Source organism: Oncorhynchus mykiss, chromosome 5, assembly GCF_057628025.1.
Source record: "Oncorhynchus mykiss isolate SJ-2025 chromosome 5, ASM5762802v1, whole genome shotgun sequence".
Lineage (NCBI taxonomy): Eukaryota > Metazoa > Chordata > Actinopteri > Salmoniformes > Salmonidae > Oncorhynchus > Oncorhynchus mykiss.
Window position 1 is genome coordinate 12779694 of NC_143026.1, and position 16459 is coordinate 12796152.

Below are 16459 nucleotides of genomic sequence, written 5' to 3' on the forward strand. Positions count from 1 at the left end.
GGTAGAACGTACGGGAAACAAACATCTTGGTATTTGACACCAGTATAATTGTAATTTTATATTTCACGCTCGCATTAGTTACGGTCTACTCAAAGTGCTCGTACAGAGTAATACATAAGTGATTTCTTTTCATAATGAACTTTTTCTCTATAAAGACACATTATAAGATTAATTATTTGCAGGGGACACCTTGAGAGAATGCAAAATTGTGTTTGTTTGAAGGTCTCCTCATTGCCAGCATTGTAAATGAGAAGAGCGTATGCTTGCGTATGACTGCAGCAACACAAGACGCGGGTTTGAGGAGTGTTGTATTCATTTGACAGCGTTGCTCAAGTTGCTTATTAGTCACACTGAGGCTAACGGCATGTGACGGCGGAATTGTGCTGTCATGGCATTCAGGGCTCTTCCACGCCGTTCCGTTCCTACTCTAAAGCCTGGCCACTCGGCTCCGCTGTTCAATGTTGCAACTGCCGAGTCAGTTTGCGTAGAAATAGAATGCGGTGTCTATGCAGATCGATGCGCTTTCTGACGTGCCACATGGGATTGAACTAGGCCCTTTGTGTGCTTGACTTATCATGTCTGTTCAGGGCGGCTTCACTTCCTATCTCTATCTCTAGCGCCATCCCAGTGGCTTGGCCGGAGGCAGAGATGGATGCCAAATGCTCTTTTTCACACTTGATCCCATCAGAGAGACCTGAATAAGACGTCTCTCTCAGCTCGTTGCTCTGCAAAGGCATGCCATGATCAGATCTTATAACCAAGTGGGGACAAGATGGAGCGAGGAGAGGACAGGGAGAGAGGAGAGGAAAGGAGAGGACTGAGAGAGGACAGGATATAGAGAGAAGATATGGAGGGACAAGAAGTTAAATTGAGAGCAAAGGAAATGGCTTAAAGAGGGATGGAGGGAGCAGTGGCTAAAAGAGAAGGAAAGAAATTGACAGAAGCCTAGGAGAGATGTCAGGTTGATGAGAGGATAGGACGGTAATCCCTCAATGCTTCAGATAAACCAAAATCAATCGCTTTTAAATTCATGTTAATAATCTTTGAACAGGTTTTCACCAGCTGCCTCTTGGGAATCCTAGGAATTACTGTTTTAAATCCATGATGAATGAAATGGTAACAAACACGATCATTGTCCCGAAACACAAACAGCACATGGTACTCCTACATCAGAGGAGAATTTAAGCACTTTTGTGTGTTTAATACTTTAGGTTATGCAGATTTGTAACGGGCGATTTTGGCAATATTTCCCTCCACACATTTTATTTTTTGTTTGTTTGAAGAATTTCTCAACTTTTATCAGGCATAGCAAGTAAACGCCTCTGTGAGGTTCTGTGCTTTGGGTCATTGAGTTCACCAGTCTAAAGAAACCAGGTATTTGACCCGAGGGTTGGGGGGTCAAATCCTCTGATGCTGGTGTTACTTAGCCTAGATCACGTTTGTAGATGTCTGTCATGTGAACAGAGCTGTGAAACGAGATACAAGCACTCTCCACTTAACCAAGTGAAAATCACGAATGAAACAACTTTGTCCATACATTTTCTCCTCCAAGCCCTTCCCTCTATTTCTATGTCACAGGAAAGTCGAGAGAGGACGTTAGGGCAGGAAACGAAGAAACAATCAGAAGTAATTAGAATGTGCTCAGAAGAAATGAGACACCATTGTCGAGTGTGTGTGTGTGTGTGTGTGATAGGTAGCCTGCGTAAAACTGGAATGTCCCAGACAAATTTCCCTTCCAGGACAATAAAGTTAATCTTATTACTTTTAAACATTATCTTATCAACATTATTATCATCTTATAAACAAGTAGTTAATTTGCTAATTGAAAGAATTCTCAATGTTGTGTTAGCTGTGTAGGTGGAGGGGAGAAAGAGGTTTGTGTAGGTTTTCTCAATGTTGTGTTAGCTGTGTAGGTGGAGGGGAGAAAGAGGTTTGTGTAGGTTTTGCTGTGTCAAATGAATGTTGTTATGTAGAGCGAGAAGCAGCCGCTGTTTAGAACAAGGTCACACTCCATATTTAATGCTCCGGTACCGATGGCATACTTCATTTTGTTTTATTTCAACATTAGGGAAAACCCAAATTTGGAGAAAGAGCTGACTGTTATAAAAACCACTATAGATCAATGAAGGGGACATTTTTCCCTGCTAATTTTCTCTTAGTTCTTTCTCTTTCCTTATTTCATTGACCCTGTCTAACGATGCCTACCGTGTAATGTTTGTATATAATTTCATGCTTTCTGAACGCGACAGACAACTCTGCCTCCTGAGTTAGCGGGATGTAGAGGTTAGACACTGGCCAGCTCCCCTGTAGAGTTTTGGCATAACAAATCATCCCAGTCCTGCAAAACAACATCTCGCCACAATCTACCCCAGCTGCAGCAAAACCCAACAATGACCATATTTTGAGTCTCCATTTTCCGTGTATTCCACCCATTCTCAATTTTTGCCTGCTGGAAGTAACTTACTTTGTAACTTTTCTGAATCTGAGTGGATTCATAGCCTGTCGGGTTGGAGTGGATTCATAGCCTGTCGGGTTGGAGTGGATTCATAGCCTGTCGGGTTGGAGTGGATTCATAGCCTGTCGGGTTGGAGTGGATTCATAGCCTGTCGGGTTGGAGTGGATTCATAGCCTGTCGGGTTGGAGTGGATTCATAGCCTGTCGGGTTGGAGTGGATTCATAGCCTGTCGGGTTGGAGTGGATTCATAGCCTGTCGGGTTGGAGTGGATTCATAGCCTGTCGGGTTGGAGTGGATTCATAGCCTGTCGTGTTGGAGTGGATTCATACCCTGTCGTGTTGGAGTGGATTCATACCCTGTCGTGTTGGAGTGGATTCATACCCTGTCGTGTTGGAGTGGATTCATACCCTGTCGGGTTGGAGTGGATTCATACCCTATCGGGTTGGAGTGGATTCATACCCTGTCGGGTTGGAGTGGATTCATACCCTGTCGGGTTGGAGTGGATTCATACCCTGTCGGGTTGGAGTGGATTCATACCCTGTATGGAAGTTTATCTGTGAGTATCTGAGTGAGATATAGAGGGAGTACCTTTTGAGATGGAGATGTTGGGGGGTGAGAGAGGTCTTGTGAGATGGAGATGTTGGGGGGTGAGAGAGGTCTTGTGAGATGGAGAGGGTGGGGGTCGAGAGAGGTATTGTGGGGGGGCGAGAGAGGTGGGGAGACCGAAAGATGGTTTGAAAAGAGAGTGCGAGACCGGGAGAACCTCACGTGACACCTATTGAACCGGTTGAACCATAGACTTAGATACAATGATGCGATTTCTGTCTCATTTTCTTCTTCACTAGTTGAATTCATTGGCTGATCCTTACTGATGACCTGGTGTGATTCTGTCTTAACCCATTGGATACTTTAAAATTGAGGCAATGTCCATGCTAAAACATGTTACAACCAATTTGGTTGGGCTGGTGGCCGGGCAGTGGGAGCCCACTCTGCCTGGTTTCCAGTGTTGGAGAGCTGACGGAACCATACACAGATGAATAGTCTCTCTCTTACACACACAGACAGAACTCCCTGGTCCGCTGGCCTGGTTTGACCTTCCAGAGAGAGAGACTTTAACACTCTCTTTCTTCTCTTCAGTGGCACTTGGTTCTGTCACAGGCCTGGCTTATAAAACAGTCCTGTCTGCTCAACAGCCATTCAATCTTGGGCAGAGGAAGCCACACATGAAGGGGAGGAGAGAAATAAAAAATGACCTTGGATATGTAACAGGGGCGCGAAGGAGAGGAGTTGTGCCAGGTCTGAGATCAGATGATAGACTAGTGGGTGATATATGGCTCAGTGGCTGGAGGGAGAGTGGGAACTGCTCCCAGATGAGGGAAGGGAGGTGGAGAGGGTGTGTCAGAGGCTATCTTGGGGCTCGCGCCGGCGCCTCCAGGGTTCTTCAACTAAGACTGGAGGATTTTGCCGGGTTGGCTGGTATTAGCTAGGTGTTCTTTTATCCTTCTGTTTTTTGTCTTGAGGGGAGCAAGTTTAATAGCCTGGAGGGAGAGAGTCTGCGACAGACCACTCGTACTCTCATTTTCTCCTTCCCTCGCTCTTGGCAGCAGCCACTCCCAGCCCCAAATGAGAGCCACATGTTCCCAGTTAACGGCATGGCTGCGGCCATCTCCCTCCCTGCCCCTCCCTCCCTCCCTGCCCCTCCCTCCCTGCCCCTCCCTCCCTCCTTCACTCATCCCTTCCTTGTTCCCTCTCTCTCCACCTGCTGAGGCCACAGCCCACCCTGAGTGACTTAGAGATTGAAGGAGAGAGAGCAAGAGGGCGAGAAATGCAGGGGATAGAGGAATGAAGGAGGGGGGGGGGTCACCCATCCCTCTGATGAAGCAGATTAAATTAGTAGATATGTTAGTGATTAAAGAAAGAGAGAAGTGATGGGGGTAATTAATAGATTACAATTCATTCTAATGGATAGAATTGGTGATATATTGGTATTCATTGGCAGACAGTAATTCCAGTGCACCAGTCCTCACTGCTAGTAGATGGAGGTGATCTACTGGATCCCACCGCTGCCACCAGATTTAATGGGACCTCCCTCTCTTTAAAAGCCTCCATTGGGTTGCAGCCAATGATTTATATGTACACTAGATAACTGACAGGGGGCGGTGTTTTGAATCCACCATCTTGCCACTCCCCCACCATTGTAAAAAATAATATAGAAATGCTATAGAAAAAAGCTATAGAAATGCAAGTATTAATGTCTAGATGTGTTTTTACCCTGTTTATTCTATTACAGACACCTTAATGCATACTTTTAAATGATATTATGTGAGCTAAACATAAAAAATAAGTAAATGAAAAATGTATGAAAACTTACTTAGAGATTTTCCGGTAGTTTCGTATACTTTTTAGCTAGTAGTTCTGAAAGTAGCACTCACGAGCCAAAAGTGGTTCCTGAAAGTTGCGTACTACATCATATACTGTATGTGCAGATATGTGCACCATGTCATTGCTCTCTCTCTGCTGTGTCCACTCGGCTGTTGGGCCCGCCCTGCAACCTCATTGGAAAACGCTGGGTAGACTTCTTGTTAGCTGTCACTCAAATGCAAGGGACTGAAGCTCATTGGCTAGAACTCGAATTGCACAGTTTCAAGAAAAGTATCTTTCAAAATAGGGATTTTCTGCCTAATTGAGGTAAAACAGTTATTCTGCTCATGGATTATGCATGCATAAAAACTACACATTGACATATCCCCACTACAACACAAAAATACTTAAATACATGTAATTTAAATACTGTAGAATTCCATTCATTCCTCTGGTGAGTGCCAATATGACCGGTGGCTTCTCTCTCTCTCTCTCCCTCCAATACCTTTGTTTTCATTCCTCTTTACCGCCTCTTTATCTCAAGTCCCTGCCTCTCATGTCTTTCTAGTCCCTTCCTTTACAGCTGTATCTCCTAGTCCCTTCCTTTACAGCTGTATCTCCTAGTCCCTTCCTTTACAGCTCTATCTTCTAGTCCCTTCCTTTACAGCTGTATCTCCTAGTCCCTTCCTTTACAGCTGTATCTCCTAGTCCCTTCCTTTACAGCTGTATCTTCTGGTCCCTTCCTTTACAGCTGTATCTTCTAGTCCCTTCCTTTACAGCTGTATCTTCTAGTCCCTTCCTCAACAGCTGTATCTCCTAGTCCCTTCCTTTACAGCTGTATCTTCTAGTCCCTTCCTTTACAGCTGTATCTCCTAGTCCCTTCATTTACAGCTGTATCTCCTAGTCCCTTCCTTTACAGCTGTATCTCCTAGTCCCTTCCTTTACAGCTGTATCTTCTAGTCCCTTCCTTTACAGCTGTATCTTCTAGTCCCGTCCTTTACAGCTGTATCTTCTAGTCCCTTCCTTTACAGCTCTATCTTCTAGTCCCTTCCTTTACAGCTCTATCTTCTAGTCCCTTCCTTTACAGCTCTATCTTCTAGTCCCTTCCTTTACAGCTCTATCTTCTAGTCCCTTCCTTTACAGCTCTATCTTCTAGTCCCTTCCTTTACAGCTCTATCTTCTAGTCCCTTCCTTTACAGCTCTATCTTCTAGTCCCTTCCTTTACAGCTCTATCTTCTAGTCCCTTTATTTTTTATTTATTCTCCCTTTATTTCGCTCTTTCCTTCCCTCTCTCTTAACTCTATTTCTCTTTCCCCCTTCCTCTCTCATCATTCTATTTCTCTCTCGACATGCCTACTGGCTCTTCTAGGCTCTCCCTGGCATGAACACTGATGTCCAGTGACACTCCAACTGAAGCCTGCTAAACCCCTCTGGTCACACTGTCCCGATCTATAACTAGCTGTGTGTGTGTGTCATATGGATAATATTATACAAACATACATTTATTTTTGGTTGCACATACTAGTGATTGTATGTTTGCTTGCTGCCCTGATTGCTCACGTGGTGTGTGTGTGTGTGAGCGGTGCTTGTCTCTCTGTAGAAGTCTGGTCGAAGCCACAGGATGTGTTCTCTATGCCTTTACCCCCTGGAGAGGTGACAATACTCTTATGTCAGCTATGTCTGTTACTGTCCCCCGTCTCTTTCCCCGTCTCTCCCCCCCGTCCCTTTCCCCCCCGTCCCTTTCCCCCCCGTCCCTTTCCCCGTCCCTTTCCCCGTCCCTTTCCCCGTCCCTTTCCCCCCGTCCCTTTCCCCCCGTCTCTTTCCCCCCGTCCCTTTCCCCCCGTCTCTTTCCCCCCGTCTCTTCCCCCCCGTCTCTTCCCCCCCGTCCCTTTCCCCCCGTCCCTTTCCCCCCGTCCCTTTCCCCCCGTCCCTTTCCCCCCGTCCCTTTCCCCCCCGTCCCTTTCCCCGTCCCTTTCCCCGTCCCTTTCCCCGTCCCTTTCCCCGTCCCTTTCCCCGTCCCTTTCCCCGTCCCTTTCCCCGTCCCTTTCCCCGTCCCTTTCCCCCCGTCCCTTTCCCCGTCCCTTTCCCCGTCCCTTTCCCCGTCCCTTTCCCCGTCCCTTTCCCCGTCCCTTTCCCCGTCCCTTTCCCCCCCGTCCCCGTCCCTTTCCCCCCCGTCCCTTTCCCCCCGTCTCTTTCCCCCCGTCTCTTTCCCCCCCGTCCCTTTCCCCGTCCCTTTCCCCGTCCCTTTCCCCCCCGTCCCTTTCCCCCCCGTCCCTTTCCCCCCCGTCCCTTTCCCCCCGTCTCTTTCCCCGTCTCTTTCCCCGTCTCTTTCCCCGTCTCTTTCCCCGTCTCTTTCCCCGTCTCTTTCCCCGTCTCTTTCCCCGTCTCTTTCCCCGTCCCTTTCGACCGTCCCTTTCCCGTCCGTCCCTTTCCCCCCGTCCCTTTCCCCCCCGTCCCTTTCCCCGTCTCTTTCTCCCCCCGTCCCTTTCCCCCCCGTCCCTTTCCCCGTCCCTTTGCCCGTCCCTTTGCCCCCCGTCCCTTTGCCCCCCGTCCCTTTGCCCCCCGTCCCTTTGCCCCCCGTCCCTTTGCCCATCTCTTTGCCCCCCGTCCCTTTGCCCGTGTCTGTCACTGTGTACAAGTATTTGACTAGAATGACCTGAATGTATGTGTGTCTCCCTGTGTGTAAGTATGTCCATGGGCTCTTAGTCCGTCTCTTTCTGTCTCTGTCATCCACCTGAGACTGCGTTTCAGTGTTTGTATGTTTTCATGCACAGTATGTGCCCATTTCAGTAACCACATAACATATCCTTACATGCATTTCCAGTATGTCCTGTTGGTATTCTAGTGTATGCACTTCTGCACTATGTACAGTATATTGGGTGGGGCATAATGGGAGAGAAGTGGAATTGGGGAATGTCAAGGAGTTAGACTGGGAAGGGGGGAGGGGGTCACAGGAAGCTGTCATGACCCCACCCCCTCCCCCCCACACAATCTCACCCCCTCCCCCCCACACAACCTCTAACCCTTCCAGCTCATCTCCTAACCCCCACCACACACTCACACACACCCTGCCATCCCTACTCGCCATATGTCCTGAGTATGGCTGGAAAAGACATCCCCCTCCACTGAGCTGGAACGTCGTCTCTAATCATGCACGACAGTGGGGGTATGTGCCCATCGTAACCCCCCCCCCCCCACAACACACATATCCGACCACACACACACACACACACACACACACACACACACACACACACACGACGCCCCCGCACTGACACACATGCACCCTACAACCCCCAGTCCTTGGGAATGATTATTTCTCACTGTTTCTCTCTCCCTCACCCCCCTCTCTCTTCCCCTCCCTCTCTTCTCTCTCCGCGGCCATGGGTCTAGATCTAGGTCACTGCGCAGTGCTAGCACACCGTGCCAGTATGTATCTTTTTAAAAAACTGCAAAATAGGACTTTTACATAACGGGGTCGATAAGTTGACGCAGATATGTGTGTGTTTGTGTTGAGGAGCACGAACCATGATGCTAGTCACGCAAATTCCGCTGCAGCCGACCTAACCAACACCCATCAACTCCATGTGCTTGGTTTGCAAGTTTCACGAATTGTAACCCCCCACTTCCCCCTCTAGTCCCCACCTAGTGAAGAAGGCAGGAACCCACAGTGGGTCGCCATGTTGCGAGGGTAGCGATATCGCTAGCGTTAGCCTAGCGTGCTGCAGCAGGATGGGAGGGAGGGGTAGCGGAGATTAGCTTCTCCCCTAGTCCTCTTTGAAGTTTTCCCCTTTGTGAGGAGGGAAAGAAGGAGAGGCAAATTCCAAACGTCTACAGCGAGGAAAATTCTTACCCAGCTCTCTCGAATGTGGGAAGAACAAGTGCCCCAACTCACGTTATAGCCTATGATGTCATGTTATCCAGCTAGCCAAGATGAGATGTTGGTTTGTCATTTTATTTTGTTTACATGGTTTTGTCTTTTGTCTGTTGTTTTAGTTGCTTTGCTTAGCTGCCGGGTTCATTTTGTTGGAGTTGATGTTCATGTACACTGACTTTGATTGACATTGATGGAACTGTGTGTGTGTGTGTCGTGCGTGTTACCTGTGCTTATATGCATTTTATCCAATAGGCTTGGGCGGTATACCATATATATACCGGTTGTATTTGGAAATAGCCACGGGATGGTTTTTCAATACCGGCAATACCGTTGAACCTATTTCTTTAACGTTTTTCAATACATTTAAATATTTGTAGCTACTTTTAAGTAAATATCTGCAGTCAACTTGTGCAATATATTAGGAGTTAAAGCAGCTTGCGTTCTTCATTTCACCTGCCACATTATTTTACATTATGAAGCTGACCGTAGTTCCCCAGAACAGTTGAGCCAGTCAAGTGTTTGTAAATAGCACAACCGGAGAAAGTGGGAGCAGGTGAGTCCAGCTGTGTATTGACAATCAATCAATCAAATTTATAAAGTCCTTTTCAGCAGATGTCACAAAGTGCTATACAGAAACCCAGCCTAAAACCCCAAACGGCAAGCAATGCAGATGTAGAAGCATGGTGGCTTGGAAAAACGCCCTAGAGTTTCTGCCAAGCAGAAATTACAATAAGAAGCATTTTACACCTGCATTTACAAAACACAGCAAGATATTTCATATGTGTTTTTATATTTTTTTCCTGTGAAAAACACAGAATTCTATGTTAACATGAGACCTAAATTTAACTTAATCTAAGTAAGTGGCTGAATTAATAAGGTGACTGGGCATCATATGTGTTAGCTTTCTGCTGTATTTGAGAAGTCAAAGCCCTCTGGATTAGTTAGTTGCAGCTGTACAATTATCTTCATTTCATTTTTTTATTTTTTTTTAATCCTTTCCGTTCTTGGCCAGTCTTCTCCCCCCTCTTCTCCAAGCATAACAGGCAGGCCTGTTGCCCTAGCGACTCCCGATTCCACACAGACACAGCGTGTACACATGCTGCTCCAGAGCCGTTACTGTTCTTCCTTCAGACAAGCAAGTGTAAAAACTTTGTTCATTTGCACAATATCTCTCATTCACATTCAGTTGTAAATGTCCAAACTCACCAAAAATGACATCCGGTTGGTCCTACCTATATATGTACAACTTTATGAGCTGGATTCCCTGTCTTTGCAAATAATTTATTTAGCATCCTGGTAATAGACGACCAATAGAAGTAGTTTTTTTTGGGGGGGGGGGGTCTATCCCCTTGTGTACTAAGCCGGGAATACCGTATATCCCGGTATGAGTGAAGGACGGTTTGACGGTATGAAAGTCTGGTTACCGCCCAACCCTACTTTCCAATCCTGTATCCCATGTAGTGGCATATTAGCTTATAATGCGCTATACTATATAAAGTGTCACCTTGGATGTCTGAATACCACCTTCCATCTCACTTGCTGAATCTACAAAAGAATAACGAATATCAAATGGTCATTTACAGAACAGCCCTATTTCCATCACTCTCCTTCAAATATGTCCTTCAAATTTCAAATTTCTTTTCGCTGTGTAACAGGATAATGTCCATCAAATGTCGCTCTTGACCTGTGCGCCACAACCGTGTCAGTTTTGGTCGAAGGTACTCGCCAGGCTCTGAGTAGGTCACGACATTAGCCTGCCGAGCTGGCTCTGCTTTCATCACCGAGCCACACCACCATCTCACTGACAGGAAGGGATGAGCGAGAGAGAGGAGAGGAAAATGCTTTGAGAAGTACTGCACCAAACATCTTAGCTAGATGTATATATTGTGTGACTAAGACATCGGCAAAAACATCAAAAATTAACTACATCAAACATGTCTAACAAAACGCAGGTATAAATAAGAAAATACTATATATATATATATATATACATTCATTCATTCATTCATTCATTCATTCATTCATTCATTCATTCATTCATTCATTCATTCATTCATTCATTCATTCATTCATTCATTCATTCATTCATACATACAACAAAATATATATATATTTTGTTGTATGTATTTATTATTTATATATATATATATTTAGTATTTTCTTATGATACATGTTAAGTTTGCTGAAAATTAACGCAGTTGACACACACACACACACACATATATATATACAGTGCCTTGCGAAAGTTTTCGGCCCCCTTGAACTTTGCGACCTTTTGCCACATTTCAGGCTCCAAACATAAAGCTATAAAACTGTATTTTTTTGTGAAGAATTAACAACAAGTGGGACACAATCATGAAGTGGAACGACATTTATTGGATATTTCAAACTTTTTTAACAAATCAAAAACTGAAAAATTGGGCGTGCAAAATTATTCAGCCCCCTTAAGTTAATACTTTGTAGCGCCACCTTTTGCTGCGATTACAGCTGTAAGTCGCTTGGGGTATGTCTCTATCAGTTTTGCACATCGAGAGACTGAAATGTTTTCCCATTCCTCCTTGCAAAACAGCTCGAGCTCAGTGAGGTTGGATGGAGAGCATTTGTGAACAGCAGTTTTCAGTTCTTTCCACAGATTCTCGATTGGATTCAGGTCTGGACTTTGACTTGGTCATTCTAACACCTGGATATGTTTATTTTTGAACCATTCCATTGTAGATTTTGCTTTATGTTTTGGATCATTGTCTTGTTGGAAGACAAATCTCCGTCCCAGTCTCAGGTCTTTTGCAGACTCCATCAGGTTTTCTTCCAGAATGGTCCTGTATTTGGAGTTCATCCAGAGTGATCATGGGCCTCTTGGCTGCAACTCTGATCAGTCTTCTCCTTGTATGAGCTGAAAGTTTAGAGGGACGGCCAGGTCTTGGTAGATTTGCAGTGGTCTGATACTCCTTCCATTTCAATATTATCGCTTGCACAGTGCTCCTTGGGATGTTTAAAGCTTGGGAAATCTTTTTGTATCCAAATCCGGCTTTAAACTTCTTCACGACAGTATCTCGGACCTGCCTGGTGTGTTCCTTGTTCTTCATGATGCTCTCTGCGCTTTTAACGGACCTCTGAGACTATCACAGTGCAGGTGCATTTATACGGAGACTTGATTACACACAGGTGGATTGTATTTATCATCATTAGTCATTTAGGTCAACATTGGATCATTCAGAGATCCTCACTGAACTTCTGGAGAGAGTTTGCTGCACTGAAAGTAAAGGGGCTGAATAATTTTGCACGCCCAATTTTTCAGTTTTTGATTTGTTAAAAAAGTTTGAAATATCCAATAAATGTCGTTCCACTTCATGATTGTGTCCCACTTGTTGTTGATTCTTCACAAAAAAATACAGTTTTATATCTTTATGTTTGAAGCCTGAAATGTGGCAAAAGGTCGCAAAGTTCAAGGGGACTGAATACTTTCGCAAGGCACTGTATATATTTGTGTATATATTTTGTTGTATGTATTTATATATATATATATATATATATATATATATATATGTGTGTGTGTGTGTGTGTGTGTGTGTGTGTGTGTGTGTGTGTGTGTGTGTATTTTGTTGTATGTATTTATTTATGTGTGTGTGTGTGTGTGTCAACTGCGTTTATTTTCAGCAAACTTAACATGTGTAAATATTTGTATGAACATAACAAGATTCAACAACTGAGACATAAACTGAACAAGTTCCACAGACATTTGACTAACAGAAATGGAATAATGTGTCCCTGAACAAAGGGGGGGGGGGTCAAAATCAAAAGTAACAGTCTGTATCTGGTGTGGCCACCAGCTACATTAAGTATTGCAGTGCATCTCCTCCTCATGGACTGCACCAGATTTGCCAGTTCTTGCTGTGAGATGTCACCCCACTCTTCCACCAAGGCACCTGCAAGTTCCCGGTCATTTCTTGGTGGAATGGCCCTAGCCCTCACCCTCCGATCCAACAGGTCCCAGACGTGCTCAATTGAGATCCGGGCTCTTTGCTGGCCATGGCAGAACACTGACATTCCTGTCTTGCAGGAAATCACGCACAGAACGAGCAGTATGGCTGGTAGCTTTGTCATGCTGGATAGTCATGTCAGGATGAGCCTGCAGGAAGGGTACCACATGAGGGAGGAGGATGCCTTCCCTGTAACACACAACGTTGACGTTGCCTGCAATGACAACAAGCTCAGACCGATGATACTGTGACACACAGCCCCAGACCATGAAGGACCCTCCACCTCCAAATCGGTCCCACTCCAGAGTACAGGCCTCGGTGTAACGCTGATTCGTTCAAAGATAAACGTGAATCCGACAATCACTCCTGGTGAGACAAATCCGCGACTAGTCAGGGAAGAACACTTTTTGCTAGTCCTGTCTGGTCCAGCAACAGTGGGTTTGTGCCCATAGGCGACGTTGTTGCCGGTGATGTCTGGTGAGGACCTGCCTTACAACAGGCCTACAAGCCATCAGTCCAGCCTCTCTCAGCCTATTGCGGACAGTCTGAGCACTCATGGAGGGATTGTGCGTACCATAGTGTAACTCGGGCAGTTGTTGCCATCCTGTACATGTCCCGCAGGTGTGATGTTCGGATGTACCGATCCTGGGCAGGTATTGTTACATGTGGTCTGCCACTGCGAGGACGATCAGGTTTCCGTTCTGTCTTCCTGTAGTGCTGTCTTAGGTGTCTCACAGTACGGACATTGCAATTTATTGCCCTGGCCTCATCTGCAGTCCTCATGCCTCCTTGTAGCATGCCTAAGGCACGTTCATGCAGATGAGCAGGGACCCTGGGCATCTTTCTTTTGGTGTTTTTCAGAGTCATTAGAAAGGCCTCGTTAGTGTCTTAAGTTTTCATAACTGTGACCTTAATTGCCTACCGGCTGTAAGCTGTTAGTGTCTTAACGACCATTCCACAAGTGCATGTTCATTAATTGTTTTTGGTTCATTGAACAAGCATGGGAAACAGTGTTTAAACCCTTTACAATGAAGATCTGTGAAGTCATTTGGATTTTTACGAATTGTCTTTAAAAGACAGGGTCCTGAAAAAGGGACATTTCGTGTGTGTGCGCGTATTTTAAATGACAATTCTAGTGCAATTGTATTCACTCAATCTCTATGATTCGGGTTTTTCTTATTCACTATGGATAATGTCTTAACAAGCCAATTAAATTTGGTATCGAATTTTGGAATTTTTGTTTGTGTATAAAGTATTTGGCAACAAGAATTTAAAAAATTACAATCATTTCAATGGTCTTGTTATCATTGCAATAGTAACATATATTATATCCTTCTTGTCAAAAACATGGGTAGTGTTCAAGAAGGTAAATACGTTTTCTGCAAGGTTTTTCCCCAAATCGATCACATATTTATATTCATAGAACAAGTGAGTCAGATTGTAACCTTATTTTTTGCCGAAAACGCAGATATCAATATCAACAAATTTGGATATATTAATTAACTATTTTGAGGAAGTGTTATGGCTATATTGTAGCTATGGTGGCTCAAGAGGGACAAACAACAATAATATTTCTGTAACGCTCGAAGAGTGATGGGTCTGGAGTCAGGCGCAGATGATTCGGGAAAAAACGCTTTAATGTCCAAACAGGAAAACGTACAATGGGTGACGCTGATCACAGACGTAAATACTCATACCCAAGTACAAACTGGTACCTCACCGGACAGCGGAAAAACCCAACAATAATCAATAACAACACTTGACATAAACACTAACAAGCCCGCACAAACACAGGCGGGCTAACCGAACTTAAATAACCCAAACCCAAAACCCCAACAAGGAACAGGTGAAACCAATTAGACAAAACCAAACGAAAAGGGAAAAAGGGATCGGTGGCAGCTAGTAGACCGGCGACGACGACCGCCGAGCGCCACCTGAACGGGAAGGGGAGCCACCTTTGGTGATATTCGTGACAATTTCCGCTTTTTTGTTGTTTTTCATGCGCAGGTCTTTACGGAGTGTGCGAACAGACGTTCACTTCACCTAGCCGAGTTCTGCTCGGAGCAAACTGAACCTATGTATGTGAATACCTTTAGAGTATTAAGCTGCCCTTGTTTTTAAGTATTCACAAAGTACATTTTGTAAGCTACACTTTAGGAAATGGTGGTTTGTGTTGAACATGGCATTCATGCAGAAATACATTTTTGTTCATCAGACGCATTTGAGTTATTGTTTTCCATCTTTAGTGTGTGAGTGTGTATAGAGCAGGGGTTGGGCAGGTAATGATTCTGGTGCATGGGTAATGATTCTGGTGCATGGGTAATGATTCTGGTGCATGGGTAAGGATTCTGGTGCATGGGTAATGTGATTCGATTGACGCAACCCTAACAGTAATGATTCTGGTGCATGGGTAATGATTTTGGTGCATGGGTAATGTTTCTGGCGCATAGGTAATGGTTCTGGCGCATGGGTAATGGTTCTGGCGCATGGGTAATGGTTCTGGCGCATGGGTAATGTTTCTGGTGCATGGGTATTGTTTCTGGCGCATGGGTATTGTTTCTGGCGCATGGGTAATGATTCTGGCGCATGGGTAATGTTTCTGGCGCATGGGTAATGTTTCTGGCGCATGGGTAATGTTTCTGGCGCATGGGTAATATTTCTGGCGCATGGGTAATATTTCTGGCGCATGGGTAATATTTCTGGTGCATGGGTAATATTTCTGGTGCATGGGTAATGATTCTGCATGGTGTGCCGCTCTTCTCTTTGATCTCTGGGCTTTGCTTTCTTTGAACTCCTCCACTATTCAGGAATTTTTTACAATGTAGGCTTTAAACAAACGTGCACAGTTCAACACTAAAGAAATATTTAAGCACACACACGTACACACAGACAATGGGAATGGGGACCTCTTGTGTGGTCCTATCTTTTAGGCGGGGTGAGGCTTGTTCCTTGGAGCCAGGTGTGCGTGTGTGTATGTCTGTAGAGATCAAAGGTAGACTAAACAAAAACATGCCTGCAGCCTTCCCTAGAAGGTAGCAGGTGTTGGGACATGCCCATTCTACAGTATTCTCAACAGCCCAGACAAGCCCTGCCCATTCCCCCTTAGACCATCCCATTCTCACCACATCACTCTGACATCACTCTGCGCCATTAGGATTCAGGATAGCCAATTGTAGCCGAGAGCGAGATTTCGAGTCACTGGTCATATTTGAATAACTCCAAAATGGATCCTTCCTTCCCTCTTTCCTTTACTTCCGAAGGTCATTGATCTGATTGGTAGTGATTGTTTCAAGCAAGGAAAGAAGTTTAAAAACAAACTGGGCCTAGGTCGATGACTAAGCAATTAAATGGCTTTTCCTTTAGGTCTTGGCTCCAATCCCTACCCTATGAGCACAAGACGTTGAAAAGATTTGTTTTTATGGTTGAAAAGATGTTGAAAATACATTGATCAATAAATGGTTCTCACTGGGTGAATTGTAAGGACTGATTCGGTAACAGCAACATGCCTCAAACTAGTCCACGTGAGTTTTCCAGCGGGTAAATTTGTCACACAGCATCTTAAAAAATGGTTTTCTGTTTGAAAAGATCTCATATTGCCAGACTGGTCTCTGTTACAACCAAGTAAAGAGCTGTCTTTCATGACAAGATCCAGATAACTTCAATAGTGTCTTCTTCTGCTTGACTCAGTGTCACGTCATTAACATCTTGTTAGTATCATTAGCGTCTTATCTTAGCAGAGGGATTGTTTAGCTTGCTAGCTATCCTTCGATGACAAAACTCTCGCGCTCT

General features: G+C 45.0%; 1 protein-coding gene across 2 annotated transcripts in view; it reads left to right on the plus strand.

The window, feature by feature from the left end:
• The window catches only part of LOC110523216 (nuclear receptor subfamily 6 group A member 1-A), a 180810-nt gene that overhangs the window by 83782 nt on the left and 80569 nt on the right, over positions 1 to 16459 (plus strand). The gene's annotated exons all lie outside the window — the stretch shown is intronic.